Consider the following 8867-nt stretch of genomic DNA (forward strand, 5'->3'; position numbering starts at 1 on the left):
GGAGCCGGGCCTTGCGTCTCCGGCTGGTGGTGCGATCCCTGCCGCTCTGCTCCACAGCACCCTCTCCGCCCTCTTCATCAGTTGACGCTGCAGACAGGGAGAGATAGAACACAGGCATCAGGGCACTGGACAATGGACTGATACAAACATGACAGTTGTACATGAGTGTCAGTGTCAAACTTCAGACATGGCATCACACTCCCCAACACACATGTCATTTCAATTCACACACATGATCAATTCAACAGCATTATTCCACCAGGCAGCACCATCCATACACAAACAACAGCACAAGCAGCCGAAGGTGAGCCTGATGTCACATGAAACATGGGGAGTGCACAACACATGCACACAGGCAACCACACTTACATGCATGTGTACATCTCCACCAACTGTCACAGTGATGAGATCGCCATCCATGTCACACCTGCCATTCAGCCTTCTACATGTCAGTGTCACATGCATCCATGTTGCATCACAGTTGCACACTTGTCAAATACACACACATGCACATGTGCACAGTGCAGATACATGCAGCTGCAACCACCATCCATGTGTGACACCACAACCATGCCAACGTGCATACACAGTAATTCAAACTTGTGTGCTCCCACACCTGCATTTGGCCTGCATGCTTACCAACACATACACCATCAATGTGTCTCACACATGAGAGGACTCACATGTGTCAGACTCACGCCCCTGTACATACACATCCATAAATGGCCCTACAAATACACATGTGCAACCTGCACACTACTGGCACACCACAACACGCACAGCGTCCAATCAGTATGCATGTGCACTTACCGCTTGACTCCAGACGGGCCTGCCTCTCAAGTACCTGGACGTGGAGCGCTGAGCGTGTGCATTCCAGGACCCTCATTTGGTGGTCTGACAGGTGGCCCCGGCACCCCTTGGCATCCGCTGCCTTCAAGAGGCGCTGGACCTTGTCGAGGGTACTGGACCTGAAGTCCTCCCAGCGCTTCCGGACATGTTTGATGTTGCGGACTGCCATCAACGAGGACTGCCATCATTGTAGGCTGTGTATAACATGCGTACACTTATTTTTGTGTTTCTGGGTGCCACAGCGTAGTGCGGGTTTATTTTTATACGCACGTGGTCTACCAGGGGTTGCATGAACGTGTGCTTTTGTTTTTTGGGGTGCCTGTGCGTTTGCATGACCCGTCATCTTCCCCCAGGGGTCACATACAGCCTTGCCAGAGAACTAGGGTACGAATTCTATCTAGTACCCTACCCCTTTCACCCCAATTGCCCAGGACAATTGTTTACTGCAACTCCCATATGCACAATAACATCAGTGCCAGGGTTGGGAGTTGACCAATCAGTAAGAAAGGCAAAGGTGGCTGACCTCCAAAAGGTGGGCGTGGTGGTCACGGTAGGGGACCTGGCCAGGATTTGCAGGGTGCCCCTAGACCCCCGTGTGTGGAGGACCAATCAGAGACACCCATGCTCCCCCACCCATGGTTGTGGGAAACGTAGCTGACACCATCCCAGCTGAGCCCTTGTTGGACCGGCCCATTTTGGCACCAGAACCGGTACAGGATGACTCCCAGGCTGACTTCCAGGTCAGCAAGTCTAAGCCACGTGTGGCGGTGCAAGTTGCTGTCACCAGGCCACGTGGATCTGGGGCAGCAATGTCATGTGCTGTCCCAAGTAGGCAGGGTGGGGAGGCTGCAGGGGCAGCTGCAGCTCTATCCACCCCAGCTCTGAGTCTCCCAGCCGGGACAGTGTTGGTCCAGGTCCATCAAACCGACGTTGGCCCTGCAAACGTCACTCCACAGCCAATGCCTGCACCAAGACCTATGGTAATTGTGCCTTCGCACACTTCTAGTACCTAGTCCACCTGCTCTTCTGCCCCTACTGACCAGAGCGGCATAAGCCACTCAGGATCTGCACCACCTTTGCAAAAGAAGAAGAAGGGTGTCTGACACTACAGGCTGAGACCCCAGAAACGGCTACACACTCCGGCACGTCAAGGAAGCCTAGCTTTATTGATGCTGAACTTGATGCACTTGTGGCCTATCTGTCGGCACATAGCGTGAAATGGTGGTGACTGCAGGGTGCAAGACCACACCTGGTCAACGTAGGGCACACTGGCAGACCATCGCGGACCACCTTAGTGCCCTTGGATTTGTGAGGCGCACAGCTGATGATTGCTACAAGCGGTGGAATGACCTGAAACGCAGAGCAAAGAACAAGCTGGCCTCAAATCATGCCTCTACTCTGGTGACTGGCGGTGGGTCTCCACCAGAGGACAAACAACTCACTGAACATGAGTCTGTTGCTGGAACCTTCGTCACAGAGGAACAGATCCAAGGCGTGAGAGACCTACCAGATTACGACGCATTGTCCGGTGAGTGCCCATGCATGTGTGTGTAATCCAAGTGTATGTTGTTTGGGTGATGGGTTCTGATTGAGTGCCAGATGAGGGTGTGTACTCCTGAGTGGTATGGGTCACCCATGTGCTTCCTCCAAAACATTCAGTGGCCATGGATTTGGGTATGACAGTATCCCTTCTGCCCACAGTAGCCAATTGGCACCACATTACTGCAGTTGCCCTTGAACTGTCATCTTTCAACAACATTGTTCTGAATTTTTCAGTGTTCATTCATTCTGATTGTTTCAATTCTCCCATTTTTGCAACACATTTTTCAGCCCTAATGCCACATATGTGACATACTTCTGTAATTCATTACACCCCACATTGGCCCACATTTGTTACCCTGTCATGTGAATGATTAGACCATTCATGCTGATTGAGTATTGGCCTGCTCACATTAATTTTTGGGACCTGTTTGAATGTGGAATATGATAGTTGTTTCCTGTCATGTTGAAGTGACCAACCATTCATGTGTACATCTGCCTGCGATCCCTATATTATTGTACACTGGATGTCTTGCAGTGTGTTGCACATGCGTATTTTGTCACACTATTTAGCATTTTTCATCTCATCATGTTCATCTCACATGGATGGGTGACAGTACTCATTCACTGACATATGGCTGTACTTGTCAAATGTACCATGGCTAGGCTACATGCCATCTGTGTGCTGGCATGTGCCATGTATGTGTATTGGACATGCCACTCACAGGCTAATGTGTGATGCCAGTGCTATCGAGCATGCAGCAAATGTGTTGCTTTTCCATCTTGGTGTCCTCAGTGTCTGCTTTTTGCCTCCCCTTCCAACTCATTGACAGTGCATGCATGCCAGGGTTATTGTCATGTGGGACATGTGTAAATCATGTACTGGATCTTTTGCTTGTAAGGCCTATGTGTGTGCTATGGTGCTCATGCCTGTTTCCATTTGTTGTCTTTCATGTTTTTGCAGGTGATGATGCACTTGATGCTGTAGAGGTGGAGGAGATGGTGCAGACCCAGGAGGAATCTCAGGCACGACCGGGCACCAGTGGAGGACGTGGTGTGGTGGTGGGTGAAAACACAATCTTATTGCAGACCATACTGTCCAGTGGTGTCTCTGGTTGCACCTCCCCAGACCTCTATGATTCAGGTGCTGAATCGGATGATGAGACTAATGTGCTGTCGCAGATGAGTGTTTCTGGCAGGGATTCTGTTCTGTCCAACCCACCTGCACCAGGGGTAGAACCCTCTATGGGGATGTCAGTGTTGGTAACTCCACCTTTGGCGGTTACGGATGCAGGTTCACACTCCACAACATCTGATCCTGTTCCTGGGCTAGCAGATCCGAGGGGGAATGCATTCCTGCAGCCTCAGGCAGTGCCGGCACAGCAAGGTGCAGATCGCCTTGCCCCAAACAGGTGTGGTGCCCGCCGACACGGTGGCCGTGCGCCACCAGGCTATACTGTATGGGAAAACTCCATTTACGGTATTGCAGCACAACAGGGAGCATCAGATAAAATGATGGCTCAGGCAATGGAGAGGGTGGCCACTTCCATTCTCTACCCTGCAAGGCAGATGGAGCAACAACAGCAGACAACAAACTCCATTTGCCAATCACACCAGGAAGATATGTTGGCGTCCAACAGGGACCGATGGGTGGCACTGGAGACTCTGCGGCAAGCCATTTCTGTGGAGTCACAGGGCCACAGGGAAGTCCTGAGGTTAGAACTCCATTTCCTCAGGCAGACTCTAAGTGAACTTGAGGCTTCCCAAAATTTAAGGTCAGAACAGCAGCTGGAGCAGCTCACACGTTCACTCTCAGCTGAGCTGCAGGCAACTCGGGAGGAGATCCGGGCATCATGCAAGGCCTTGCGTGCAGAAATGCAGGCACCCCATGAGGTGCTGCATGGGGATCTCCACACTATCATCCTCCAGAATCAGACCTTCAACACCTGCATGCTTGCTGCCATGGAGGACCATACCAGGGCTTTGCGTGGGCTGCCTCCCATAGCACCACCACCTCATGATGCAGAAGCAGAGGGTGAAGAGAGCGACAGCAGCAGTTCTCCCACAATAGCGTAGCTGTGCAGGCCATGAGCCCATGGAGGTATTTTTTTTCACAACTTCCACGCAGGTGGGTTTTTGTATGTACCCTGTCCTTGAACCTCCTGGGTGCCCCCCCGGCCTCCATATGGCCATGTTTGATTTTTTTTTACAGTGTGTTGTCTTGTGTGGCTCCCGTGGGCATCCACTGTGTATTCCAGCTGGGCACATGCAGGCTTGTCCTGTGTTGGGGTTAGATGCTTGCGTTCCTGACACACACACCCCTCCTGCTTCCCTTTCCATGGGCTTGCAAAGGGTGTGACCAAGTGACAGTGACTTACACAGTGACATTGGGCTCTCATGAGCTGTGTGGGCAGTCTGTAGTCAAAACTGTGTGTACATCCCTAGTGGGGATTGTTGTTGTATTGAACACTGCATGGTGTATTGATATGTGCTTGTGCATCCATGTCTTCCTCCTTATTCACAGGTACCTTCTTCATGTCTTCACAAGGCCGTCTCCTTTGCGGATGCAGTTCATGTTGTATGCAGTACACTGACACATTTGCCTGATGTCAACTCTCTGCAATTGGAAGGGGTGGATGTGCTGGCTTATTCAGGTTGTAAAACTTGCACTACTTTGATTTGGTACTGTCATATTTTGGCAATGCTTCATCCTGTGTTGCTGTATTGTGTTGCTGGTAAGTATTTGGTCCTGTGTGCTGTTTGTTATTGATTATTGGGAGCATATTATCTGTGGTGTGTTTCCATTTGGGACAGTGCACTTTGTGACACTTGTGTCATGTGTTGTGCATTCCTTTGTTTGCTTTCACATTGCATGACATGCCATGGTGTGTTGGATAGTGGAGATGGAGAGGGGTTGGGTGACATGGCGCTGTTTTCATGTTCTATTTTGAAAGGGGGTAGTCATTCATGCAGCATAAATGTGTGTCTTTTTGTGACACAGCATTGGTTGTCTTTGGGTAGGTAGAGATGCACACAATGTAATACTTCCAGGTGACCAATCTCAGGCTGCTATGGTTGTGACAGTTGACTGTCCCTTATGTCATCATAATTGATTTTCAGCTGGTATGTACCAGGGCTGTGTGCACTCCACAGGGGTGTGATTTTAGGTGAAGTAATTAGCCACCAGCTGCGAATGGGCTGCCTCACCACGTGCGCTTTACCCTCCCATGTGCAGCGGCCGTGCATGTGGTTGGGGATGTGGGGGCACCACCATGTCCACCGGCAGGCCCAGCGGGTTGCAACGTTGTGCAGGACACATACTGCCACTATGATCCTGCACACTACTGGGGGTGCGAATAGCAGCTGCCCACCAGAATGGGCAAGGGAGCGAAAGCGTGACTTGAGCACTCTGAATATGCGCTCCACTATGCCCTGGGTTGCAATATGGGCTGTGTTGTATCTTACCTCGGGTGGTGTGGTGGGGTTCCCAATTGGCGTCATCATGTGGGTGCTCAGAAGGTAGGCACTGTCCCCTGGGGCGGTGATGATGGGTATCATTAGCGGGGTTGTGACATTACTCAGTATCCGACATGCATGCATGTGCAGAGGCATTTATACTCACCAAGCAGCCATGTATCACCATGTCGCCCAGCTTCTATGTCCCGGTTTAGGGTTGACATTCTGTAAATTAAACTGTCATGGGTGGACCCTGGATAGTTAGCATATACTGAGCGATGATTCCCTTGGCATCACATACTACCTGCACATTGATGGAATGGCAGTGCTTGTGGTTTGTATATATGTGCTCAGTTGCCCTGGGAGGACGTAGGGCCACATGGGTGCAATCAATGGCACCTAGCACTTTGGGGAAGTGTGCCACCCCGTAAAAATCTTGGACGGCAGCCTGCCTTTCTGCAGGTGTTCTGGGCAGGTATATGTGCCTGCGGACTGATGGGCGTGCAGTCATGATGGCCAACACATGGTTTAGGCAGCGTGACTGTGTGGCCTGTGACACCCCCCCACTATGGCACTTGTCCGCTGAAATGAACCAGTGGCCAAGAAGTGCAGAACATTGAGCACCTTTTCCAAGAGGCTCAGTGCTTGGAAGCACAGGGTGGGTGATGTGAGGTCATCCTCCCACTCACTCACCAGGTCGAGTATAATGTGAGGTGGAAACCTGTACCTCCAATACACTTGGTCATCAGGCATCCCAAAAAGGCTGGTCCTGGGTGTACAAATTCTGGCCCTGACTATCCTCCTCCACCTGCGGTGTCCCACGACCACTGCTGTGAGGAACGGTATAATCATCGTAGCGTCTGAGCTTGTTTGTTGTTTGCGCGCACTTTTATACTGCGTGGGTCCGTGTACGCCTGCTTCCTGCTGGCGTACGTGTTTCCGGATTAGCGTGTCTTTTTTGGCGCACGCGTTTCCCCTGTTCGATTCCATGAATACGTGTTGTAGGCACACGTGTGGGTGTTCCGTGCATTTGCCTCCTGTACTTCCCCCGTAACGCCCCCATTTTCATGCGTTGTTCCCCATTCCGCATGTTACGCCCCGCGTTCCGGCTACTTTTGTTGTGTGTGCCGCGCTAGGTGTGGTTTCGCAGGATTTTAGCGCACATCCCAGTATTTACACGCGCACGGACTTCCATGAATCGATGTGCGCGTTTTCGCACGCTTGCACTGCGATTTTCGCACTTGCGCTGCGATTCGCATGCATTCGCATGTCTGGCTCTCTCTTTTTCCCTTTACTGCTATATGTCGGCCACATTTTTTTCTTCAGTAACAGTAAGGAACTAAAAATTCAAAAGGTACTGTATTTGTAGACTTATCCTTCAAATATGTGTTTACAGTAATTCCCTTAGGGTCCACTCACAGTATATGAATATGAAACATATACATAGGGAAAGGCACAAGCTTGAAAGACAGCAATGCTACTGAAACTTGCTTTGTTTAAAATCTTCTATTAGAGAACTAACATCCTTAAATTCCAGCCTGGAGAGGACCCTGAGGACCTGGAAGGGAAGGAAGAAAGGCGGTGCCATGCCACACTCTCCAACCCAAAGATGGAAGGGGATACTGGAGTTCCCACTCCCTGAGGAAGGAAAATTGTGCCGAATGAAATCCCACTCTGCCCTTCTCTTCCCCAACAAAAAATCATGGAAGAGCAGGTGGGGAGGTTTGTAGGGTGCATTTAAGGCCCTAAACAGAAATCTCTTTTCATTTTAAAAACTGCATTGAAACTCTGCACCAAAAACGGCTGTGCTTTGCTTTCCCTATCACATGAGGGGCAAGCAGTTGAACACTGAGATCCAAAAACTTCCCTGCATTGCTTTTGTTTTACTTGCATGACATGAAATCATGCATGCATCAAAAACAGCCTTATTGCACTTTTCATAGACATGAGGGGCAAAAATTGCAATCTTACAACCGGAAACAGGTTTTGGCTTTTCATTTCACTTGAATATCTGCCTTTTAAAACATTCCAAATGAAAAGCGGCTTGGCTTTTTATTTTTTCAGTGTCAAATCAAAGAACCCTGTGGAAGGGGGCCTACCCCTCATTGTCAATGGATCAACAGGAAATGGCAGCTTACTCAAAAAGGACAAATTACAGAACGCTGTGACATACAAGATAGGATTTCAAACATCAGACGCAGAAATGCATTTACACATGTAAAAAAATAAAGACATTACTTTAAAAAGCCACTGTGAAAAATGCCATGGGGAGGGGGTTGACCAAACAATTTACATTATGTTACACCCATTATGTTATGTTCAATCACCTTGGAAGAGGCTCACAATACCGGAAATATCTGTTTTTTCGGCTCAGGCAGGAAACTTCTTAATTGAAAGCCCTGCTCTCCACTGAAAGTCACACCTAGTGAATCAGCCTGCAATGACATGTGATGTACTGGGGGCGCTATAATTTCATGTTCAGCCAGAATTGAAGGCAGGGGCTCAGGGACTTGACTGGGATGTTTGAGTTCCTCCTGCACCCACTACAAGGAGAAACTGACAACTTCAAAGGGGGTAATCAAACTCTCTGGTCACCGGCTGTGGGAGATAAAGCGCTCCTCCTACAGGGAGGGACAGATCTTCCATATTGACATTAAAGGACTGCGTCAATTTTTAGGCATTTTTGTAACAACTAGAATGAGAAATAATGTTGTTTTATGCTATGTTTTTATGTAATTTGCAGGTGGATTTTAAGGGGATACATTGCATATTACGTCAAAAATGATATTGAACTGACTATGTACTGCAATAAAACACTGCACAGTTCCATGAATCAGGGTTTGTGTTGGCAGTGAAAAGTCACTTTCAGAAGTGCAAACTCCAGCCCTGGCCCTCACCATACCATCAGGCTACACTCTTTTTAGGCAAAACTGCCCTCTCCAGAGAGGTGGAGGGGTAGCTCTTATTGCCAAAGAGACCATCCCGATTAGAAGGGTGGAAGGGGAACTTGGCTTTAATAGTCA

Source organism: Ambystoma mexicanum, chromosome 2q (assembly GCF_040938575.1).
Source record: "Ambystoma mexicanum isolate Mex_15411 chromosome 2q, UKY_AmexF1_1, whole genome shotgun sequence".
In the NCBI taxonomy this organism is placed as follows: domain Eukaryota; kingdom Metazoa; phylum Chordata; class Amphibia; order Caudata; family Ambystomatidae; genus Ambystoma; species Ambystoma mexicanum.